General features: G+C 49.6%; 1 protein-coding gene across 2 annotated transcripts in view; it reads left to right on the top strand.

The window, feature by feature from the left end:
• Dscam (DS cell adhesion molecule) overlaps positions 1-25,747 on the top strand; it is a 589,901-nt gene that overhangs the window by 45,370 nt on the left and 518,784 nt on the right. The window lies entirely within an intron of this gene.

Here is a 25,747-nt window from a genome sequence, read left to right as displayed (position 1 = left end):
CAATGAGGACAGACAGGATCATGTCCCTGTTTCCCCGAATTTTCATGATGTCCCTTGGGATGAAAAATAAATATGTGCTGGCTAAACATTCATCTTTATTCAGAACACAGGAATCCAGTTTTAGAAAAAAATCCAAATCTCTCTACTTGTTATGTTTTCTCAGTGAGAAGCATGTATTCATTTCACAACTAAGCACATTTAGTTAATTGTGCATATTTAAGGAGTTCTTGGTAGAGCGGTGAGAGGGGTGGAAGCCACCTTTGATTCTGGTGTTAATTCGCTTGGGTGTTACACAGATACAAGAGCTTTTTCTGGAGCAAACAAACCCTAATGTGGGGCCAGTGTCGGCCGCCAGCGGCTGTGCCTTACTCCTCCTGAAGCGCCGTGATCTCTGTTTTTCTGCAGCTTCTTTTCCTATTTCAGGTTTGCTGCTAATGATCACTTTAAGTTGATTTCCTCAGTCTAAATTTGGGGGAGGAGTGAAGACTAATGTTATAGTCTAATTTTCCCCCATGACTTCTGGGTCTGACCAATTCTGAAACTCACACTCCTAATGTCTATTTCTGGAGAGAACATACTGGCTGTAGCTGCTGCTGCTGCTGCTAGATGTTATGGTCTGTTGAGGGCTTGATCCCAGTGGAGCAGTGTTCAGAGGTGAGGACTAGCGAGGTATTGGGTCACCAGGGCACTAATAGATCAATCCATGGTTGAGCTCATCATTGCTGAATGTGCTGTGAGGGCTGGGGCCTCTTAGGTGTTAGTAGGTCATTGTGGCCATGCCTCTGAGGCTCCGTATTGTCTCCAGCCCTTCCTTTCTGGCTCTCTTCCTGCCTCTGCCTCCTGACTGCATTGAGGCAAGCAGCTATTCTCCACCACACCATTCTACCATGATGTTTCTGCCTTGGACCCAGTTGACCATGGACTGAACCCTTTGAAATCAAGAGGTAAAATTAATCTTTGCTCCTTTAAGTTGTTTATGTCAGGTATTGCTGCCAGTGACAGAAAAGTAACTCATACATTGGATTCCTGTTCATCCTGAGCCTATGACTGCAAACTTTGTGATCATGCGTGTGAAGGGGCTCGCATGGAACCCAATAAAAATATGTGGAATAGATTAATGAAAATGAGTGAATCTGGACTGAACCAGGACGGAGTGGATGCTAAGATGAGCAACTGTTCAATATTTAATACAGGATAACCCAAGAGTACTGACATTTTGAGGAAGGTGAATATTTAGCTGAGAAGTGGTGTGGGTTGTAAGTCACAAACCTGATCAAAGCGAGTGGCACGTCTGCTAGAGATAGCGGAAGAAATTACATAAATACAGTAAAGACGGGTTATTTGCCCCAGCTCTGGAGGAATAGCGTAGGTGGTTTTTGAGCCTCCCTCTGTGCAAGCCACACCTTTAAAATTAACATCACATTTGAGGGTTTTCTGTCCCTGTGTGAGGGCCTGATGTTCTTCAGAAAATTTTGTGTTTTTGCACAAATGGTTTTCTTCTTCCTTGAGATTTTGTGTTTCTGCAAAAGACCTTCCCAGAGTATATATCATGCACTAGACTTTTGTGATCTTCAAAAATTAGACAGAAGCTGTGCCCCTGTCGGGAAGATTTGTTCAAATTTATTTAGAAAATTGCTGTGAATTTCAAATGGATCTGTCCTGGGCTTTGAATCTAATACCAGTTGATAACTTGCTAATTGTGTCATCTTGGGAAATTTGTTTAGCTTTCTGAGTTTCAGATTCTTAATTTTAAAACTGGGAATAATAATACCTAACTTTGGGGCTTGACTGAGGATTAAGTTCAATTCCATGTGTATTCTCCTATCTATAGCTTTGTTAGTCAATAGCCAACAGTAAGTAAGCTACAGCATTGTTTATTACTATCTTATTGTCATTCGTATTTCTTCCTCTTGGGAGTTAAAATGCACACCAAGGACTCTGAGCAACCCCATGGTGGAGACATTGGTAATTTTCTTTCAATAGTGGTTCTTCATGCTGTTTGACTTACAAAGAGTTCAGGTTTTCCTTAGCATCTGAGGCAGGCAGTGTTCCCTGGAACTCTCTTTGAGGGCAGCACTTCTTAAAACTTAGCAAACTTACAGAGCTCCTGAGGGTACGTGAAAAGGTACAGTCTCGTCTCGTAGGTCCAGGCTGGCCTCAGGGCTGTTCCTAAGGGGCTCCGTGCCTGTGGACCTCATTGTAGGCCCAGCTAAGGAGTTGGCACACATGTGCATGGCAGCTGCATGCCTGAAATGTGTATGCGAGCGATTGTTTCAGAGGAAATTATCATGTATCAGCCAGAGGGACAAAATGGCGCCACAGCGGAAGACAACAGAAGGAAGATGGGGAGAGGAAAGAAAGGCCGGTCCACCAGTCTTCGGCTCTTTGATGGTACAGCTCTCTCCATCCTGCTGGACTGCGGGCTCCGCGAGGGGAACTCCTGGCCTTCTCACTTTGTATCCACAATGCCCAAGGATTCTTGTGGTATCTCACATGCAGATCAGTACATATTTAGTGACTGGCTGACCGACTCACTGAGTGAATGAGTGAAGGAATGAATGAATGAATGCACTCCAAGTCTTTGTGTCCTAGCAGTTTCACTAGATGCCACACCCCAGAGATTAGAGGAAAGGCAGCTGATAGTCCAAGCTGGATATCCCTTATCCAGAATGCTTGGGACTAGGAGTATTGGGGATTTTCTCACATTTTAGAATACTTATACATATACAATGAGGTATGTTGGGGATGAATCCTAAACCAAAGCATGGCATTTATTTATGTTTCATCTATACCTTATGCACATAGCCAGGAGGTAATTTTGTGCCATATTTTTTTCTGGCACTGGGAATTGAACTCAGGCCTCCGCACTTGCCAGGCAGGAGCAGCACCATTGAGCTAAATCCCTGGCTTGTGCCATATTTTTAGTATACCTTGTTTTGACTTTGAACCTTCACAGTAAATCAGGTGTGGAGTTTTCCATTTGCAGTGTCACACAGCATTTAAAAAATTTCAGATTATGAAGCATTATTTTTGGATATTTGAATTAAATGCTCAACCTATAACTGAGATATATAAGTGAGTGGGATTTCAGTAGCATACAAAAGCATTGTTTGTATATGTCATTTCCTAGCAGTATTTGCTGCCATTTGAAAACCTTTACTAATTTTCTTCTGGTGAGAGGGCTGCCCCAGAACTGTTCTCGCCCTGAATTTTGTTAGTCCAGGAATGAAGTGAGACAGCAGAAGCAGGTTTTTCATGCAAATAATTCCCCATGAGCTCCCAAAGGGTGCATGGTTGGACACAGTAACTTCCCACCCAGGCCCTCAGGTCCTCTGTAAGAGAGAGAGGCTTCAGCTGGGCGTGGTGGTGCATGCCTAGAAGCCCAGCACTCCGAGGATGAGGCAGGAGGATCATGAGTTCTGACCCAGCCTAGGCTGCAAGAGGAGCTCAAGGCCAAATCAGACTACATGTGAGACCCTGTCTGAAAAATTTAAAAAGGCTGGGGATGTAGTTCAATGGGGAGAGTGTCCCTGGCTCCGTTCCTCGTATGGCAAGAGAGAGGTGTGGGGAGGAGGAGAGAGAGGCTTCCTGTTAGTGTACCTGTGACCCTGGTGGAGGACAGCAGATGTGCACTGAGCGGTGCTTATGTGAGCTGTCTTGCACACTTGTACACTTCTTCCCGTACACCACTCAGAACCCCACCACACGTGGTGTCTAACTGTGGCTCCAAGCAAGTTGCTTTGTCCCCATGTAAACTTATTGGCACTTTAATTATATTCACCTTCACTTGTGAACAACTTTTAGCACAGAACCATTTAATGTATTTGGAAACTATCTTTCAGGGCATTTAAACTTTACCAACTCAGAGACTGAGTAAGTCTCGGGCATGCTGTAAATGGACATGAGGGGCAGCAGAGCTATGCAACATGCCCTGCTGTGGCTTGGTCCAGAACGAATATTGTCTTAGTCCATTCCGCCTGCTATTACAGAAGAGCAGAGCCTGAGTGGGTTTAAAGACAAGCACTTTTGTTCTCAGAGTTCTGAAAGCTGGACGTCCAAGATCAAGGTCCCAGAAGTGCCTGGTGAGGGGCCGCTTCTTGGTCATAGTTGGGCATCTGTGCCTGGTATCATGGCAGGGTTCCCGAAATGCGGGTCATCTCGGGATGATGAGGGCCAGGCTCCCTCAGGAAGTGACCCCAAACCCAGCTTTCGCCCCTGCCCCAAGCGGTAGGAGCAGAAGAGTGAATGGGAAATGTATCTTAAAGGAACTCTTTCTACTCTGCCAAATTTAACGAGCAGCAGCCTGATGTGGGGCAGGGATGCCAAACAGAGCAAATGAAATTACAGATAAAGCCCAGGTAGACTTGCATTTCAGATAAACAACGAGTGCTTTCTCATAGTAAGTATTTTCCAGTATCCCATGGGGCTTGGCATTAGTTTCTTGGTGGTCATAGCAAAGTATCACAGACCAGGGCTTTAAAAATCAGGAGTTCATTTTCTCACCTTTCTGGAGGCCAGAGGTCCAAGGTCAGAATGTCAACAGATTTGTTTTCCTGAGGTTTCCTCTTGCAGATGCAGTCTTTACTGTGTCCTTACATGGTGGCCTTGGCCCGTGGGCATCTGCCTTTTTATAAAGACAGAAGTCATATTGTTGGAGGGCCACCCCGTGACTTTCACCTTAATCACCTTTGTGGTGGTAAGATTCTGGTACTGGAGACTGAGGGTTGTGGTACTCAGCGACTCACACTGAGCTATATCCCAAGCCCTTTTTATTTTTTATTTTTGAGATAGGGTCTTGCTAAGTTGCCCAGCCTGGGTTCTTTAATTAATTTTTAAGGCCTTATCCTCAGGTACAGTCACATTCTGAGGTACCAGGATTAGGACCTCAACACTGGATTCTGCAGGCTACAGTCCACCCCTTAAGGGATGCTGTCATGAAGTCAGTCAACATGCTGTGTAATCGAAAAGATCCCAGGCATGAAAAAGCAGTGGTGAGCAAAGGCTGATGAGCTCTGATGGTGACACAACTGTGGTATTATGGATATAAAATATAAATATTATGAAAACATGGAATGGAATGATAGATACTAAACTGGGAATGAGGAAGGATAAGGGATAGTAGAAAGCTAAGCGCTGGCAGACATTGCTTGGACTTACTAAACAAAGCCGTGGCAGCTTAATATTATTACAGTGAAAACATAACCACTGGAAAGACTAAATCTAAACATAACACTTTGAAATTATCAAAAGGAAAGGTCAAACAGAAACACAAGCTTGATCCATAGAGGAAAAGAACAGGTGACCAGGACACAGGCTGATGCTCACCAGCGCGCCCCTTGGCCTGTTCCGCTCTTGCAGCTTTGTGTCCTTCCCCCACCAGAGGAGCCAGGTGGAGGGCTCCATTCCTGTCAGCTTTGCACATGTGGAGACACCTGGGGGCTGAGGGATGGCGACTCAGCCCCAAGAGCATGCTCACCATTTGAACAGGGCTTTGGAGCACTGTGATTGTCACTGCCCACCTCAAAACCTACTACTGCGTGCAGTTTTGTATTCTTCTGTATTTTTCTGTGTTTTATTTTCTTAACCTGTCTATTAGGCATAATTTTGTCATGACCTCATTCAGATGTTATTTGTTTGGATTTATTTATAGTTTTATAATCTCACTTGTTCACTTCTACTTTGAGCTCAGGTCATCTAGGAGTCATGTTACTTGAAGTACCTCCTTTAAACTTTCCTTTGTGGTATACATTTGTAGTTTTTGTAATCTTTAAATGCCCTTGTTCTATTCTTTTTGTGAAAGAATATTTGGAGTGCACCTAGCTCTACACTGATTGATATTTTCCCTTCATTTCTAAGGGTGATGTATCATCGCCTTCTGTCTTCCACTGGTACTGAAGGAAAGTCTGCTGTCATTTAAATTGTTCATTTCTTTTATGTGATATTTTTTCTCCCCTCTGGCTTCATTTAAGATCTTCTCTTTGTTTTTGATGTTCTGTAATTTTATCAAGTGTAGTTAGGCATAGTTTAATATGTCTTACTTTTATTTATATTGTGCTTTATGGAGCTTTAGTCTACATTTTTTCTGACACTGGAAATATTACTATTTTTTTAAAAAATTATTTTTTACTCATTTATGTTTTTGAAATTTCAGCTGGATGTATGTTTGGTCCTCTCATCCTAACTTTCATGTCTATTAAGGTCTTCTAATTTTCTATCACTATTCTATTATTGTTCTACAAATAAATTATCTTCTAAAATTCTTGATGATGATGATGATGATGATGATGAAGAATTTCTAGGTTTTTAGCTGAATTATTTTTTATCTGTGGTTTGGGTTTTTGTATTTGTTTAATTTTATCTCCCCTTTACATATTGTTAGTTTTCCTTGAATACCTGATGGCTACTGGTTGTCTCTTCATGTTTAAGATTGAGAGAACTGGAAGAGAAAACAAGCATGTTATGTAATTAGTTGAGGTTTCTGAAATAATCATCATTTCTTTATGGTATGAAATGGTCTGAATTAGTTTGTATCTTCTTAAATTCACATGTTGAAATTTGATTCCCAGTGTCTTGGTATTAAAAAGTGGCCCTTTGAAAGTTAATTAGATCCTAAGTGTGGTGCCTTCCTGAATGGTTTCTGGCTCTTTTTCCAAAGGCTCAGTGGCTCTTGGCTCTTTGGCTTCTTGTACTGTAGGAGAACAAGACAAGAAGGGGCATCTATGAGGAGTGGGCTCTCCCCAGACCCTAAACCTGTCACTCCTTTGATATTACACTCCTCTCTCTGTAGAACTGTGAGCTAAAATGTTATTTACAAGCCACCTTTTCTGGAATTTGTTAGAGCAGCCAGAGTGAATTAAGCCATGGTGAGAGGGAGCTGCGTTTCAATGTCTGTTGAATTCTTTTCATGGTTAATGGCTCCTTTTCTTTCTTTTTTCTGTAATGGTCCCCCATTTCTTAGTCATTTTGTATTTTTATTTTACAAACGCTTTGGTAGGAGAGAGGTAGGCACATGCTGCCTTCTTGAATTAAAAGCCTCATATTATTTTTTAAAAATAGTCTCATCAAATTGGTCTCTTTCTTAAAATGTGCTAATTGTTGCCCATTACTTACAGAACAAAGACTAGGATTCCGACCTTGGTTTCCAGGGTTATGAATAACTTTCTCCCTAGATGAATTTTCAACCTTACCTTGAATCATACACCACTTTGCTCTCGCTGTTGATTTCTTCCCTTAGTGCAACATGATCACTTCTGTCTCAGGGATTTGCACACATCACATTGATTCTTTCTGTGTGAAAGGGTCTACTCTTCCCCTGGCCTTCTCAACCTTTAGTCCACAACTCTAACCCCAGGAGAGCTCAAATCACCTTCTGACATGGCCTTGTTGCATTGTATATCTCCCTTGCAGTACTTCCCAGAGATGGGAGTTTTAGGTTTTTGTCTGTGATCATGGGACTATCAATGTTCTCATGGTGGTTACTATCCATGGTCTTGCTCACCAGTTTATTCTGTGGTCTTTTCTTGAGTGAATGAATACACAGGTGCAAGAGAAAAGGTAGCACCCAGGGGCCTGGGTGGTCTATCTCAGCTTGTTTCTGGAGGATTCTCAGGAGATCTGAGTTGAACCTTCATAGTAATCATGGCAAAATGTTTAAATAAACTGAGTTTAAGACTCATTTGAAGTGTAAATAAGACTAAGCAATGATGTATGTGGCTTCCAGTTAAAGTTATTTTATGTCAGCGATTCACATTTGTATGCAACCTTAATTTTTAAAATGTGGTTTTATATATTCAGACTGATTTCATCTTCATAAATGGATGGAATGTTAAAGTGGCTCACTTTAGAGAGTTAAACAAGGCAGCCTCATGTCACTGCAAATGAGTGTTCATTGTGAAGGACACATTTGGGCTGGGGGCACTAGACTCCTCTGCAGTGTGGCCACTTGTCCTGCTGCCCATCTTTTGCTAACTGGAAATGGGGGCCATGGGGGTGCAACCAGTCCTGGAGAGCATGCCGTCTTGTTCGCCCTTCTCGTGCAGTGCAGGGCTCTTTACTCTGAGGCCCATGTTAGCTTCTCAGTTCTTTGCAGTGCAGCTCCTGGCTGTGTCTCCCACATCACTTTCTACTCTGAAGTGTACTTGTTTCTTCCCTTATCGTGCCGATGCCCTTTAAGTCTGTGTCATTAAAATCACAGAAAGAAATGAAAAGATGGTCTTGTGGCAAAGCTCTTGTGGTGACCCAGGCAGGCTGACTGCCCTGTGTTGTGGTGTGCGGGGCAGAATTATCCCCAGGGCTCTGCTGACCGACAAGCAGTGTCACAGCCGGCACACTTTGCTTATTCCCAGGAGGTGGGGTCAACCCAGTTTCAGTTTCCCAGGGGTCCCAGCTTCTTTCCCAGTGGGCAGGATGCTCAGCTCCTGCTGGGTCCCCAAGGCTGTAACTGTGGGGCTTCTGGCCACCCTAAACAACTGCTGCAGACAGCTGGCAGGTGACCTCTCTTGCACTGTGTGCCCCAGACCCTAACTATTCCCTTGCTTACGAGACTGCTTGTCTTGTAAGGAAGGAGAGCAGTTAGTGGAGAGGCCATTCACTAGAATCTACAGGCACACCGTCTGCCTACCACACTAGGCATCCACAATCTCCATCCAAAGTGCCTTTCTGTAGGATCAGAGGGAAAAGCATGGGCCTGAGCACTGTCTTGGCAACCATGGCTCATAGATATCTTGGTAAAGTGAGTGGGCTGGTGAGTGGGTTGAAAAGTATCTTCCCAAACATTCCTGTTCAACTGACCCTTCAGAATGTCAGCTTATTTGGAAATAGTCTTTGTAGATATAATTAAGAATCTAGAGATGAAATTACCCTGGTTTTAGGACAAGCCCTAAGTCTGATATTCCTATTGAGAAAGAAGAAGGAGACTTAAACATAGACATAGAAAGAAGACACATGAAGATGGAGGCAGAAATTAGAGTGATCCATCTATAAGCTAAGCTATGCCAAGTGTATTTGTCAGCTTTCCTGTTGCTGGGACAAAATACCTGACACCTAAAACTTAAAGGAGAAGAGGTTTATCTTGCTCACGGTTTTAGAGGTGTCAGTCTATGGTCAGCAGGCTCTGAGGCATACATGGCATGGTGGAAGGGCACTGTGGAGGAAAGCTGCTCAGCTCATTACATCTGAAAAGAGAGCAGGGGAAGAGGTTAAGAGGGAGAGGCCAGGCACTGAGGTCATGCCCGAGGTCACCCCCATGACTCGCCAGACACATCCAGAAGTGCGCTTCACTAATCTCCTAGACGAATCTTAAGGCAAGCACATTGACAGTCAAGATTAACTATCACCCTGAGGGCTGCTGACAAGTGCTAGAAGCTGTGAGATACATGGAATGGTTTCTCCTTCAGAGCCACCAGAAGGGGGTCATGCTGCCTACATCTCATCTTTGGATAAACCCCAGCTGTTTTAAGCCACGAGTTTATGGTAATTTGTTAAGACAGTCCCAGGGAACAATGCCGCAGAGTTCCACAAAGGCAGAGCCCCAGAAGGGGACTCCTGTGCATGCGAACAGCACAGGGAGTTGCTTCAGCAAGGGGCATGGTCTCAGTATGACCTCCTGGGCGACCTTGCAAGCGTGGGTTTCCTGCAGGATTCACTCCAGCTTGTAGCAGTGGAGACAGCCTGTTGCTGACTGCGGGCTGCAGGGTGGAGTGAGGGCCATCCTCCAGTGTGAGCTGGTTCTCATTTGCCAGAAGACAGTCTCTGAGGGAGGTGCAGCTGAGAGCCCCTGGCACACCTAGTAGCTAGGGGTGGGCACATGCCCTGGTGAAGGAGTTCCATGCTGGCTGCCACTGTCTCTGCCATGTTGATGGCTCCTCATCATTCCTGTGGGGCCGTGGATGCTGTTACAGGCCGGGGCGCATGATGGGTGGCATTCACAAGATGACATCTGGGTATGAGTGACACCCACAAAGGACACCATCGCACAACTCCCAGAGGCTCGGTGTTCTCCTAGGTGTCTGGACAGCGGGAGGGGCAGGGATTTGGCTGTAGATGATCATCTACAGGCAGAGCTGGGCAAAAGCCCCTGTGGTGGTGGGGGGACCCAGCAAGTTCCCCAAATGGGACAGCACTGCCCAGATCTGTGAATGGGAACACGGGGCTGAAACGCCTGTAACCGAGAGGGAAGATGGGTAACAACCGCGGAATCACTTATTCTTTTTATCCGTTCCTATCAAAACATTTAAAAGCAAACTAAGAATTTAATTTGTGTTGATACAGCAGGTCCTTTATCAATCTTTGATGAGCATTCTTCGTCAGGTCTTAGCCGTCTTATTTTGAAATTATCAGCACATGCAACAAAAGGGAATATCTTTCAGAGGCTCTTTCCCCTTAGCACAGTCCCATTTTATGATATAATAAAAATTTCCACATAAAGCTAACACCACAAATTCCAGTCTCCATTGTGAGCGACACATGCATTTTTGCTGGAAATAAAACATGCGTGTAAAATTAAATTAACCAGCTACTTTAGGCTGAGTTCCCAGTCTACCCACGCGGAACGCCTTTCCCAGTCAAAAACAGATTTGGGGGCTGTAACAATAGCATCAACTCAAACAGACTGGCTTCAGAGTTTCACCTAAAGTAGTGGAAGGAAGGATGGATGTGGAAGTCCCCATACCCTTCTGCTCTCTCAGCCTCAGTGCCTGAGTCACTCGGAGACTAGGGATGCAGAAAGCGGCCAGGCAGGTCCTGTGTGCCCCTGCCGTAACTGTGGCAAGGGCTCCTCCTTCCGGAGATGCGATCAGAAGCTGCCCTGCTGCTCGGCTTGGGTGCAGAGAGGAGGCCTTGCCCGCCGTCCCCGGGAGCAGCAGTGTCATGAGGTCCTGCTCTCAGCAGGCCAGTTCAGGGCACGCTGGAGACGCACTCTCGCATGGGACACCTTCGCTTTTGGTCCTTCCCGGTGCTGCCCTCTGTCTGCCTCGCTCCATCACAGCTCACAGCTGCATGTGACAGTAGCCCATGGTGATGGAGGTGGCCCTTCCTTCCTGGCCACCACCCCTCCTGCTCAGTGAAAAGCCCGGCTAAAGGACCCTCCACCTCTCTGACACTTCGCCAGGCGGCCGGTTACCTGGCACCCAGCGACGCCTTTCTATCCTGCTGCACAGAACCCTGGGGAGCAGTTACATCTCCAGCTGCCCTGTAGGTGCCCTCTGCAGTCTGCAGCCTGGAGCTGCAAGCAAGCTGCAGGCCTCACCACCCCCACCACCCCCAGCTGCCTGGCGGCCCCCTTCCTTATCTCTGGGTGTTCCCGGGAGCAAGGCCCAAAGCCTCCCTTTTCGCCTACATCTGCTCCTTTTGTCTTTTTACTTCATTTCATGCTTTAACTGCTAAAATGCTTTCCCAGTGAGGTGTAGATGACTCTGGATTGAAGCTCTGTTACTCTTCTTAGCAGCTGTGCTGTGGTCTTTTCCCCTGGAAGGTGAGGGCACCACTGTCACCACCTCACACAGGGCTATGAGCAGCGAATCTGTGCAGTAGAAGGCTCAGGGCAGCGTCTGGAGGGTCTCAGCAGCTGGATGTTACCTGCTATTCCTTCTTCTGTATCTTCAGCTACGCTTGAAAGATGCAATAGGCTGCAGGCCCTGAGCTGGCTTAACAAGCAGCTTGGGCAGTATTGACCCTGATTTCAGGGAGGAAACTCAGGTAAAGGTCAGGACTTGATGAGCTTCCAGGGCCGCACAGGGCGGAGCCTGCGCCCTACAACCTCAGACATGGACAGAGGATGTGTGACCACATTGACCAGCTTCCTGGGCCTTGGAGTTGCAATATGAAAACCAAGTTTAGGGCCAGGGATTTAGCTCAGGGGCACCATGCCTGCCTTGCAAGGGCAAGGTCCTGAGTTCCATCCCCGGTACAATACCAAAAAACCCCAAAAAACAAAAAAACAAAAATGAATTTTAAGGTCTGTGCTACCAATTGATACTGTGGTCTTCATAAGCCGATAAAGGGGGAAAAGCATTAAGAAGAGTTTGTGAGCGGATTCTAAATTTGGCTTTCATATTTCAATAAAAATAAGCTGAAAAAAATGGAAACTAGCCTTTGAAGAAATGTTAAAGGCGACTTCCTGTTTTGCCTGGGGAAGAAGTGAAGACCAGTTTTGTTACAACTGGTCCCTTGTATTTTTAGGAAGATAAAGGATGTTATTTAGAGGCTACTCCTTGGCTTTCCTCGAAGAAGGTCTAAGTGTGATTGTTGAAGAGAAAAGGACTCAGTGACGTTGGCAAGGCAAACTTGACTTGGGACCATTGTGATAGTGTAGGACCCATGGTGGGGGTTTCAGCAGGGGACAGGGCCTGGATTCAGTTCGAACAAGTGGGGATTTACAGCAAGGAGCAAGGTGGGGTCAGTGCATGGAAAATTACTAACAGGAAACCACTAGGGTGGGGGGATTCTGGTTAAATTGACCCAAGAGGATTCTTGCTGAAGGCAGGGCATCCCCTGAGGTGGTTGGGCTGAAGAACTGCTCAGACGCCTGATCAGGTATTGAGGGTGGTTAAGCTGACTTTGCAGAATGTGGTGCTTAGGATGTAGTGTCAAACTGACTGGCTTTGGGATCTTTCTTGGGGATTGGTAGAGAACATTTCTGGGTGTTTCTGGGTGGGTTGTGGTAGCATGACTGAGTATTATATATTGGCCCCTGGCCCATTTCTTAGCTAGTGCTGTTCCCCTGCTCTGCTTCCCAGCCATAGGCACTAGCCATTTCTGCTCCCCCATACCTTTCTGCCATGATGTTTCTCCCTTGGAGTCAGCTGTCCATGGACTGAATCCCCTGAAACTGTGAGCCAAATTAAAAACCTTTCCTTCTTTGAATTGTAGGTGTTGGGTAGTGTATCCAGTGACAGGAAAGCTGGTTAATACACAGGATTGCTGCTAAATTTTGGTAATACAGAGATGAATGTGGAAGCCCCACTATTGGGGTCTAGTTGAGGAGAGAATCAGAGCACCCTGATCAGTGCTGGAGGAAGAGACACTTGCTGGGAGCAGCATCTCTCTGCGATGATCAGAGGTGGCTCAGCATTCATGATCCTCACTGTGATGGCCTTGGGATGCTGTTCACACTCTCACCTGTGTGCCCCAGAGAGCAAAGGACTCACTGCTTTCTGCCCCTTAAATGTAGTACAGCCACCATGCCCTGCCCCCATACTCTAAGAGCACACCCCATGTCACATCCACTTTTCTATTATAGCACAGAAAATTCAAACTATTGGGGAGACTTGGTGGAGGAACAAGCACTTTATCATAGAGATGGTGTTATGCCTGTGTCTAGGTGTCCCCCCAAAGCCTCATGAAGTCATAGGCAGGGTTTTTCAGAGATGGTTGGATCTACAGTGTGTGACGCTGGGATCAAGGGCATGTGATTACTAAATCAGACCACTGATTGGTTTGGCATAGTTCTGGGTGTGGGTAATGGGAAGGCCCTCCCAGGGTGTGAGTGCTGCCTGTCTTAAGGGTGGATAGCCTGGATAAAATGTAATGGACAGAAAGGAGGCTGCTGCTTGCCTCTTGATTTTTTTCTCCTTCACTGCTTTGCTGCCTTCTGCCTGCCATGAACAGTTTCTCCTCTGCAATGCTCCTCTGCCACCCTGCCTTGGAGCCAGCAGATTACGGATTGAAACCTCTGCAAACTGTGAGCTATAAGAAACAATTCCTCCTCTAACTTTGAGTGTTGAGTATTTTGTCTCAGCAATGAGAAAAAAGTAGCCAAGACAGATGGGAATGTCATGCTGTCCCAGGGATGGTGCACCAATCAAGGCTACTTGGAGACTTGTAAGTGAGAGTGGCAGCAGGGCAGGGGCCCCAGGGCACCTCCGAGGTCAGGGTGCAGGAGTTCTCTGGAGCGGATATCCCATATCTCTCCAGGGAGGTGGTGGTGGTGGTATTTTCTGGTCCTAAACAACTTCACCTGGACATCAAAGGAGGTCTTTAACTGCTGCCTTTAACACCTTTCCTTCCAGGGCTCCCCTCCAAGTTGCGCTGAACTCCAGCTATCTCTCAAATGCATCTCCATTCTCCTTTGCAGGGATGCAGTGATTTCCTCTCCTCCTGCATCCTCTGTGCCAAAGGCCAGCCATCATTTAGTGCTCAGCCTTTGTTCCAATGACTTCTGGCTTTTCTTCCTACAGTCACCAACCGTAATCACTGCACCCCTAGTGCCTTAATTACCTTTCTCATTGCAGAAACAAAATACTTGACACCCTCAGTTAAAGGAGGAAAGACATGTTTTGGCTCACAGTTTGCAGAGGTTTCATTCCATAATCAGTTGGCTCTAAGGCAGGGTGGCAGGGCAGAGGGGCATTGCAGCGGAGAAACAGTTCATGGCCTGGCAGGGCAGGCAGAAGGCAGCAAGCAGCAAGCAGCAGAGCAGCTTCTTTCTGTCCCTTTATATTCCATCCAGGATACCTGTCTTTTGGATGGTGCCACCCACATCCAGGGTGGGGCACCCTTAATCCCAGCATCACACTGAATCCTGGCGTCACACTCTTAAACCCTCCATCACACACCCTAATCTAGCCATCTTCAAAACTCCCCACCTATCACCACATGAGGATTTGGGGGGACATCTAGATACAAGCATAATGGGGCCAGCTTTTCCCAGAGACAGTGTGCATACATCACTTAGAAATTGTCATAAAAATGCAGGACAGATGTCCACTTATGGTGCTGTTTTCCACACCATGGCCCCAAAGCAGATCATGGGACAGCTGGGTGGGCAGGCCTGGCAATGGCTCAGAGCCGTGGGGTGCGGTGTAAGCCCGGGTTGACCTCGTTTCCTTGAGTGAGGTCACAGCCTATGTTGTGTTAAAGGCTGAATAGTTTTCTGAAATGTGCTTTTACACTGTTTGCTTATATTTATCAACATCAAAGTGTTTATAAGTATGTACTTTTCCAGTCACATTCTTTGTTATTTTTTGACATTTTTGGTTCTGTCACCAAGCCTCTGATACGTAAGAAAAATAAAATATTTTATAGCCTTTAGTGAGCACACCCGTGTGTGTGTACACATGTGCATGCACACACACACATACCCACAGAATGGTGAGCTATGGACTGAGGGTCATTATTGGCAAAACTGGCCATGTCAAGTCACTGAGGCTTCTGGCTCTCAAAGGCTTGGATGTCACCGGGGACACCATCAGCAGGACGGCAGTCTGGCCTGTCCATCATCTGTGATGCCCAGGACTAGGTATTGGCCAGGCTGCAGTTAATACCAACGGATGACTCCCCTGTCATCCGGGTGCCGCTGTGAGGCGCTGCTGTACCAAGGCTGTGTTCTCCACGCAGGCCAGGCCGATTCTTTTAGACACTTATTCCAGGTCCTAAATGGAGCACACACCTCGTGTGCCCCAGCTCCGGTTCCCACTGCAGAAGCCTGCGTCTGTGTCACCAGAAGGGCCAGCCGGCTTCCCAGGCTGAGAGGAAGAGAGGAGCTGGGGAAGATGCAGGTCTGTCCCGCAGGTCCGCGCTGGGCTCCAAGGGATCTCAGCCCAAGGTGACCCCACGACCCTCCGTGCCCTAGTTCTGCCCTGTTCCATTCAGGGTAGAAAATGGAACAACACTTTTCTCAGAGGAAAACTATTTAAAATTTTATCTCTTATTTTTCTGCCTGCAACCCTCCTGCGGTGTTGCTGGCGGGGCTTGGTTGACAGGGAGCTGTCCTCGCAGGTTCCTTCCTGTCTCTCTCCAGTGCTCCCTGCCCAGCTGAGCATCTTTCCTGGTGCAGCCACGAGCCACAGAAGTGTAGGGCTTTTTGTTTCTGCGGTTGTTCTATTTCTTTAAATTATCAGTGGAGACCAGACCTTGGAAACTGTCATTTCAGTGAGGTTTGGAGGCTGCGTTTCTCACTGATGTCCCACCTACCAGTAATCAATGTCTCACGGTCAAAATCACATAGGAAAAGAATTTGAGATGACCTACAATATAAGCAGTACCAAGCCTCCCTGTTAATACTCAAGGTCATGGAGCCTCCCCACATGTTAGCTTATTATGTGTCTCCTGGTAGGCTTTACAAAGGTCGAAGATCAGATTCTGTTATGAGTTTAGCTCTTTGACATCTCTAAGTTATATACCAAATGCACATAAAATTAGACTATATTTTGTATTTTTATATATGGATGGATCTGACTTACTTTGCAGTTCTGACCTCCTGGTTCATTATTTTTAATAAGTTGCCATGCTACCAGCAGGGCAGATTTAATTCGTCTTTCTCCCCCCCTCCCTGCTTTGTTAGTTGATGGAGCCGAGAGGAGCGAAACGGCGGCAATTTGAAACCTTGTTAGAAATTTATGAAGTGCTAAAATGTTTTATTCCCAGAGGCTGGCTTGCCAGCTGACACGGCGCAGCGCATCGTCCATCCGCATCCGCATCCGAGGTGCCTTCTTGTGTGGGCGGAGAGAGCGGGGTAGGTGCAGGCGGCTGGGTGAAGACAGCAGGCTGCTGGGGATGGGGTGAGTGCACCCTTTCCCTGCAGTCGGCGTTGCGGGAGAGGCCAGGTGTGCCCGGCATCCATCGGGGCCAGAGCGAGGCCGCCTTCAGTAAGTGGCCCTGGCCGGGCCCCTCCAGGGCTGGCTCGGGCGTGGAAATTAAAACAGACATTTATTTTATGGGTGGCCTCCAGCGGATCATTGCCTGATTTCTAGGAAAATGTCCCAGGACTCATGTGTTCTAGGAGCTCCGTAAGGTTTTGAGGATGGTTTCATCCTGGCTCCTGTGCTGCCCCCGAGTCCTCCCCACCACTGACCTGACCCCTCAGATGTCTTTCCTGGGGGGCCGAGTAGGGTATTTTGGTTCTTGTTGTGTGGTTTATTTTTACCTCCAGCCTAACTCTGTGGGGATCAGCAGGGAGCAGTGGGGCGCTCAGGGCCTCTTCTTCAGCTGGCGCCCACCCCCCAGGAGGGGTATGCGCTCTGTTCTTCGCTTGACCTCCAGGCATGGGGAAAGGCCACAACGCACCCCCAGGCAGTGCCTCTGCCCCTCCAAACCAGCAGTTATAGTTCAGTGCACAGAGATTTTGCTGTTTTTTTAATGCAACAATCTTACTTTCAATGCACCAGAGCACTGTCCAGTTACGGGCTTTCCTGTCTGCGTTACTCTGCTGTGGCTATTCTGACAAAGTGCTACAAATGAGGTGGCTCATCCCAGAGGAATTCAGGGTGTCTCCTGGCTCTGGGCCCGGAGGCCCACGGTCACCGTGTCCTAGAATTGTTACTGTGAGCGCTGCAGGGAAAGGCTTGGGCCCATGCCTCTGTCCTTGGCTCCTCAATGGCGGTCATTGTCTTCACACTGCGTTCTCCCTGTATGCAGACATAGCAGGTGTGATCAAAACTTGCAGTGAGCGGTTGGAGTCTCTGGAGGGAGCACTCGAGTGAGTCCTCGGTGCAGTGGTAACAAAGTGACATAGTTCTGGAGGCCAAAACTCCAGAATCAAAGTGTTGGTGGGGCTGGTGTCTCATGAAGCCTCTGAGGGACAGCCTGTCCCGGGTCTCCGCAGCATCTGGTGGCTGCTGGGCACCTCGGTGCTCCTTGGCTTGTGGCCGCATCACTCCAGGCTCTGCCTCTGTCGTCACAGGGTGCTCTCCCTGGGTGTCTCTCTCCCTGTCTCTGTCTCTGTGGGAATTGTCCTCTTCTAAGGGGACGAGAATTGGGGCCTATGGCAGCCCACTGTGACTTCCCCTTCATTTGATAACAACCCCAAACCTTACTGCCTACTGGGTACACGGGCCCAGGGACTGGAGATTAGGCATCGACCCTGGGTTTTGAGGGCCACAGCTCTGCCCCCGATGCTGCGATCCGGAAACACAGGGCGTATCTGGGAAGCGGCCACAGAGCTGTGTTGAAGGGGTGGATGCAGGAGGGCGGCAGGGAGACCAGGCTGGAGAGGTGAGGCTGACAGAGAGCCTCTGCACCCCCAGGCCAGCTCACTGCTGGGTTCCTGAGAGATGTGTCAGATATTTATGGTCTCAGAGCGAACTGCACCAAACCCGCGTGGCCTGTAGATGTTTGTGCTTCTTGGGACCCGTGGCTCGGCCCGGCAGTTCTTCTAGCATGGCCGGCAGTGTTGGCAGGCTGGACTGCCTCGCGTGTCTGGGCCTCGGACTGTGTGCTGCTTCCTCCTTGTGTCTCCCTGCTCCCGTCTCCTGTGTCCAGGCTGCCCGGCTATGCCATGGTGTGGCCCCCACCCCAGCACCCCAGCGATCATGCCCTCTCCGGCCTCTGCCTGCTGATATCCTGTGGCTGAACCAGCCACGTGGCCAAGCTCAAATGTGATGAGAGGAGAAACTGACTCACTTCTTCACCAGGTGGCTATGAGGGCAAAGCCCCACTGTACAGGACTGCTCTTGGTCGTTCCTTCTGAGTCATCTCCATGGAAGCGAGCGACAGCATCTCCACAAATGTGAAAGAGAAATGAGCACTCATTACTGCTCTGGTCCCGCTCCCTACCGACTGGGCAGTGGAAAAGCCTAGGGATTAAATGCACTGCCCGAGAACTGCAGCTCCAAGGCACATGAACCGGATGACCCGTGGTCAAACTTTGTCTCCGCTTCCTCATTTGCACCTCCCTCCTAGGCTGAGTGCTAAGATTGCTGGAGTTAGACTGTGCAGTTGTTCAGTGCAGTGACTTGCATACAGAAACTGCTAAATAAATGTTAGCTGTTTTCATGAGTAGCTCATTTTGCTCTTAAATGCCCCTGCCAGTGAATGTGCAGAGTGGCATGGGGGAGTCCTGTGGGAACACGGGCTCCTTTATCCACTACCCGGCCACCAGCCCTGCCCACCACCTCTCCCTTCCGGCTCCTGGGCTTCCCCTTCATCTTTGCAGAGATTCATCTCAAAACACTGCCCCCCGAAAGCTAAGAGCCACTCCAAAGCCCAGGACCATGTTGGTCTCAGTCCCTCCGTATCACAGCTGTCCATGCTGTTGGTGCCGTCCCCACTGCTGCTCCCCAGGCAGAAGCTCTGTCCTCTTCCGATGCGTCTTGTGGCCTGGACTCCATCCTCAGCTCTCCAGTCCTTGCTGGCCCTTGGTACAGAGGAGGATCGGGGAATTTAGAAAACCTTTCCCGCCTCCATTGAGCCATACAACTGCTTTCAAATCAAACTTTAGTCCAGACTCAAGAAGGATGATCAGAAGCACAGAGCTGTGCCACCATGACCCTTGAGGGCCTGTGTCTTCTCCAGGGCAGTAGCTGCTATGCAGTCGGTGGCAGAGGATGCAGGACAGTCAGGATGTCCAAGGCATGGGCCGGCAGCAGCGCTGCTGGCGCCCGCTCAACCTGATGTGTTCACACCATCAGCGTGTGGGCTGGCCTCCCGCTGCCACGTCGCAAAGCCGTGGCTGAGACTGTGGCAGTGGGAGTCCCAGGACCGACCCTGTGAGCAGCCCGCAGTGCTGAGTCCCCCCCGGGAGCTGGCGACTTTCACCCACGTTGCCCAGGGCCTCGGATGGGGTCGGTGGTCCGCGGTGTTCTCGAGGGATGATGCCACGGGCGCTCGCCATGGTGAGCTGTTCTGTGATGCATCCTTCATTGGCCGTCTTCCTTTTCCTCTTTTCTTGCCTCTGCTCCTGCACGTATATTTTGAAATCACCCAGCAGGTAAACTACTTGCACTGGAATCCCGTTTCAGAGTCACTTCTGAGAGAATCCAGAGGTAGATAGTTTTGACACATCAAAGTTACTGCTCCCCTAGCGTGTCCTGATGTTTAGGGTGGAGGGCCAGCCTGACTATCTTTGCAAGTCCCCAGGCATTGGTGGAGCGCACTTCTGGTGTTTCTGGGGGACCGTGGAGGCGTGGCCTTGGCTCCAGGTCTGGTCCCCTTCCTCTGCGGTGCGGTTCCCTGTCATCATGAAATGAGATCTTTGCTCCACCACAGCCTTCCGCCTGATGTTCCTGCCTTGGAGCTGACCAACCATGGCTTGAACCCCCTTAAAACATAAGCCAAATTAAGCCTCTCCTCGTTTAGGCTGTAGGTATTGTATCCCAGCGATGGGACAGCTAAGACACACGTACTTCAGGGAAACAGCTGCTAGCAGAGTGTGGCCTAGAAGGGAGGCGGCCGTCAGGCTCCTGGGGCTCCTGTGTGTCCGGACGGAGGAGGGCCGCAGAAGGGAGGGGCGGGCCTCACTGCGGTGCGCATGCGTGGAAAGAGGGTCGTCCCACCACCGAGGCGAAGACTGTGCAGCTCTTCCTCTCCATTCCGTCCCTGCCACATCTGTTCACAGGATTGGTGCTCACACAGCGCGAGGTCGCCCCCTCCTGCCCAGCCTCCTTGACTGCCCAGCGGAAAAGCCGGAGGCGGAGAGGTGAACAGCCAGCTCGCGGCCAGGCGCCACTGAGCCACCGGCCGCGGGCCGCGGACAGGTTCAGATTCGGAGCCAAGCACAGTTCAGGGCCGTCTGTCTTCGCTCTCATCCTGTGAAGCCTTGTTTCTTGCCCTTTGCTTCCTGCCTGTCCGGTTCGTCCCCTGTATGCATATGAGGTGTGCGTCCTCCGTTGGGCCGATCTAGAGCAGCATTTCCACAGTAGCAAACGGGACATTTAGGATGACCCGGCCTCATCTTCAGGTTGTTTCAAAGCAATTGCTAACATTAGTTGGCAGAGCTACCACAGGCTGCTCTGATGGTAATGTGCCCCTGACAAGCAACCCATTAGTGAATGGATCAGTCTCTCTTTTGACTCATGGGCACGGTTTACTCTTAGTGCAGTACAGTTCTGAAGGTGTGTGGCTTTGTAGAGACAGATGTCTCTCCCTCTGTGGGTTCAGCGACTCACTGCCTTCTCCCACACGGAACACTGCTGCTTTGTTTGTATTTGCGCTGGCTAAATGGGTTCATGACTGTTTAAGTGGCACAACCTCCACTAAGACCTTGTGGCCCCTTCTGCAGTTGTGAGGGTTCCTATTTAGTGTCACCACCCTGGGTGGGCCACACACAGCCTGATGTGCCATGTGGAGGCTGTTTTCCGGGGCAGGGGGTCCGAAGGACAGGACCAGTCTCTGGAGCCTGAGTCTGCAGACCCTCCAGAGCAGCAGGCGGCAGACTAGGTAGAGTCCACAGAGGTGCCTGGGCTCACACACAGCACACGAGGCAGCTTGTTTTCCCCAGCTCTGCCTCCTGCTGCAGACCAGAGGCGCAGCTGTATAGACTCAGCTGTAGGCCACCTAGGCCGAGAGGCAGGTAGGCTATGTTTTCTCCTGCTGTTTGACATCCATTGCTTCATTCACTCATTCACCCAATACGGGTGTCTACGAGGTAAGTGTGGCTGTGTTAATATGCAGACGCTTTATACCAGGGACAATGCATTACAGAAACAGTAAAAGCATTCCACAAGGTCGTGTTCCAAATAATGGCCATCACTAATTTAAAAATCAATAAAAAGGCAGGCATGCCTAATGAAGTGATAGGCAGTCTGTCCGCTGTCCTTGATGCTGCTGGGACTTCCCGTGAGGACGTTGGCAGTGTCAGGTGTAGAAGACACAGCTTCTTGGAAGTCATAACCGTGATAGCTCAAGCCTGCACTGCAGCCTCGGATGCTGTGACTATACAGGTTGTCTGTGGAGCTGCGAAGGACACCAAATGGATTTGTGCAGTGTGTGATGAGCGTAACTGTAATGGTAAGTGGTAAGGTTCTTCTGATGTCTACCAATTTGCAGTGCTAGAAATGCGGGCCATACCTATGTTCTATTCCTAGCACTACCGAGGTACCTGGTGTAGAGTATGTGTTCTTGTTTATAGAGACAAAGGGAGGAATGTATGTATATTCACGACAGAGACACCAAGTGTGGAGCCACACCGTAGGTCTCAGCCGGGGCTGCACAGTGGGATCCGTGGGGAGATTAAAATAAGCATTCCGAGCCTGGCCCCTGGGGACTGACATGGTGAGCTGGCCCGTCTGGGTGAGAACCCCAGGCGCACGTGCTGTGCAGACCTGGAAGATGAGGTGGCTTTCTGAGCCCATGGCCAGGGATGTGCCGTTGGCTTCATTTCCAGCTGACTCCGAGGTGAGGAGGTGCTGGTGACCTGGGCCCAGTGCTTTGAGAACCACCACTCTGGGATTCACTAGAGGAAGAAAAGGTCTCTCTGTACTCAGGGGCTGAATGGTCAGTGGAGTCATTCTGGAAAACTGTGTATGTGTGTGGGGGGGGGGGGGTACTGCGGATTGAACCCAGGGCCTGCACACTGAGCTCCATCCTTGGCCCTTTTAAATTTTGAGACAGTCTTACTAAGTCACTGAGTTGTCCAGGCTGGGCTCAAACTTGCAGTCCTCCTGCCTCAGCCTCCTAGAGTGCTGGGATGACAGAAGTGTGCCACACCCAGCTCTACCTCTGCCCAGCAGCCTTCCACCTAGGCATTTTTCATCTTCAGGTTTTTTTAGCTGACAGACTAGAAGCCAGGGAGGGAATCTCATGCTCCCCAAGCCATGCAGCTCTTCTCAGTGGGTCTTCGGCCTCAGCAGAGAGAAGTCATGCTCAGCATTTCCTGTCTTCTCTTCTGACCACTGTTCTGCTGTGACTGGGGCCACCCTCAGAGCCCATTCTCTTCCTCCCCACAGAAGTCTGTGTGTGCAGAGCAGCCTGGGCCTTCCTGGCATGGTAGTTGCTTAGCTAAGATACCTTGGGTCACCTTGAGAGGCTGCCAGGAGGACCAGCTAGACCTGGGGCTTGAGGTCACTCCAGGTTTCCTGAGCATCATTGTAAACTTCTGAGACTGCGTGGACCCGTGTTAAGCAGGGGAGACATTTTCAGGGCGGTATTGTGGGGAACCCTTCCTGCACCATTTCCGGCCCTGAACTGTCTTCCCTCGGTATCCCCAGGGAGACACAGAAACTCAGTGACTATTTGAGTAGAGCCTACAACGACAGTCCTTCCCGGATAGACTTCCGGTCATCTCTGCCTGCTATGCAAATAGCCGCCACACTCTGTGTTTAGAGAATAATGAGAAAAATTCTGTGTGCTCTGTGTAGATGAAAGATTTTTCCCCAATATTTGCACTCCACAGTTGGCTGGTCCCATGGATAGGGAGCCTGCACTGAAGGACTAAAAGTAGGGACCCGTGCTTGTCTTCCCTGGCGGACTGAGTCCTTCTGTCACCCAGGGTCCCTCACACCTAACGTCCATCATCCCAAGCCTGTCTCCCTTGGATCAAAGAGCTGTGCCCATCTGGATGGATCCAGAACGCCTCTCCCTTCTGCTTCATCCAAACTGAAATTGTCCATTCTGGAAACACACAGCCACACTCAACAAATGCGAACAATTATACCATTAAAGTAGTTGGCATTCAGATGTAAATGAGGCTCCGGCTCTGCTAGTCTTGAATTTTAAAGAGGAGCCTGCTGGTTCCCAAAGGCTGCACCGTGGGGGAAACACATGCAGGGAGGGACACCTGGGGCCACAGACGCCCAGGGCAATTTGCAGACTCGGGACACAGCTGCGGGGTTCTGGGGCGCCCTGCCGCCCTGGCCAGCTCTGCAGAGGCCCTGCGGGGCAGGCTTGGCTCAGCCCTACCTGTGGACACTGTGAACTCCGCGTCTCAGCTGGAAGAAGGCCTCAATTTAGAAGGCAGGTTCAATTTAGTTTTTCCGCAGAAGACTTGAAATTTCATTTACATCAGAATTTGCAAAGCGCTGTTCTAGGAGCTTTGAGCACAGCCCTGGGGTTGCCTGAAAGCACAGTCTCTGGTGGACAGTCCACAGTTCAGCCGTGGGCAGCCTCCCCAAGGAGGCGCCCTCTGGGAACCAGAGGTCCTGGAAGAGCAGTGGGCTGATCTCTCTCGCGTCCGGAGGACTCTGATCGCATGTCCGGCGGATCCTGTGGCTGAAGCCGCCTTTGTGGCACTGCCATGGCTCCCGAGAGGATGGAAGGGTCGTCACCCATCCGGTGCAGCACAGCTTGGTCACCCCTCCCTCCGCCCCGGGCGGGTTTCTTTTGGGTCCTCAGCAGCTCCTCACCTGCCCTCTCCGTGTACCCTACTTCCATCTTTGGCCACAGCTGTCGGGGGTTGGTGGCCCCTTCAGGTCACCTTTGCTGAGCTAGAAAGGCGACCAAGGGAGGGGTCTGTGACAGGAAGAGGCCCCTGCAGGTCTGGCCAGGAGGACAGTTCTCTCCGACCCAGCAGGAGCTGGGCTGGGGCTCCCGGGACTCCGCCTGCCCGCGAGGTGGCGCCTGTGGCGGCAGCGGATGACGCAGTTCCTCCCCCTGCTGCAGCCTGGCCCCTGGGGAGTCCTGAACCCATGACCTGAACCAGAGCCTTTGTTGAATGCTGGCCTGGGCTCCTGTAGAGCTACCAGAGAAGCAGGTGGATTTACTGGGAAAAATAAGTAGAATAAGTAAAAATATCTTCTGTAGTTCTGATTCCCACTGATGGGAGCCTCCTTGAAGTGTTTTCTGATTGAAGTCAGATGTAAGTTTCTTTCTTCTTAACTCTTGTCAATTTTCGATGATGTCTCAGTCTTTGAAATGTAATTTTTTACTTATAATATTCCACTAAACTAATGCACCATGACATATCATTTTATTATGGATTATTTATTTATTTTTTTGGTACTGGGGATCAAACTCCGGACCTTGCACTTTCGAGGCAGGCGGCGGCACCACTGAGCTAAGTCCCTGGCCCATTTATGGATTATTTAGATAACGTGCAGCTCCTTAGGGCTTTAGGTGATATTGAAATAATAACTTGGTGCAGAAAACACCTGTAGCCTATAGGATGGTAAGGTCCAAATGAATTATAGATCAGAGACGTCTGGGCTTGGGGCTGCATAGGAAGTACCTGCTCTCTGCCCCTGGGCGGACCTCCAAGAACCCTTTCCTTCCTGACTCATGGGTGATAGGGGCCTCTTCTTTGCAAAGGAGGCTCTGGGATGCCTTCAGGCAAGTCCAGGCGTGGCCGTGGCTGGGGAGTGGAGCACCATGCAGACCCCTCAGGAGGACGTGGGCGACACGTTTGGCAGGGGTGGATGACAGGCCCGGAGAGTGGTGGGACCTGGTGTGGCTTCTGAGAGGCCGTCTTTCCCGTTAACCAGCAACGTAACAAGTCTTCTGGGGCCTTTGGAGCCATTGTAGCAAATGATCAGCCCTGAGAGGGTGGAGTGGGGAAACAGCCTCTACTCTGTGGCCAAGGTGCACACAGTCAGGTGGCCTAGACTTAGGACCGGGGCAGAAATGAGGGGCACTTGAGGCTGAGCTCAAACCCGAGTGGGAGCTAACTCGAGGCAGGGACGGCAGCTCTGAAGCGAACCATAGGACTCCAGGCAGGCGAGGTTGGAGGGTGGGTTGGGGTGAGAAAAAACAAACGTCTTGCATTCGGAGTCAGAATGTTGCAAATAAAAATAGCTTCAAATCTGACAGATTTGGGTTTGGATCATAACTTTGCCACTCAGCAGATGCGGCTTTCCTGGTCGTCGGCGCTTTGCTTGCTGTCTAGAAACTCCTGTCCTCATTCTGCCACGGGGTAGAACTGAGGACCATGTAAGAGTCTCAGACCTTTGGAAGCGGCAGAGGGTGTGGATGTGGCCAGGCTCTGCCAGGGGGACCTAGCGGGAGTGCTGGGTGAGAGGTCACAGTGTTCTCAGCACCCAGGTGCCTGAAATGCGCATCCCCTTTCAATTCAGAGACACACAGGCGCCAGGCACTTTGTGGCGTTCCCCTGCACGAGTGTGTGCTCCCTTGCTAGGTCACTTCCTCTGAGTCTTGTCCGCTCACC

Source organism: Heterocephalus glaber, unplaced genomic scaffold (genome assembly GCF_053883595.1).
Source record: "Heterocephalus glaber isolate CG9 unplaced genomic scaffold, H.glaber_assembly_v1.0 deba00000122, whole genome shotgun sequence".
In the NCBI taxonomy this organism is placed as follows: Eukaryota; Metazoa; Chordata; class Mammalia; order Rodentia; family Bathyergidae; genus Heterocephalus; species Heterocephalus glaber.
The sequence above is the reverse complement of the archived record's forward strand: the minus strand, read 5'-3'. Positions and strand labels throughout refer to the sequence as shown.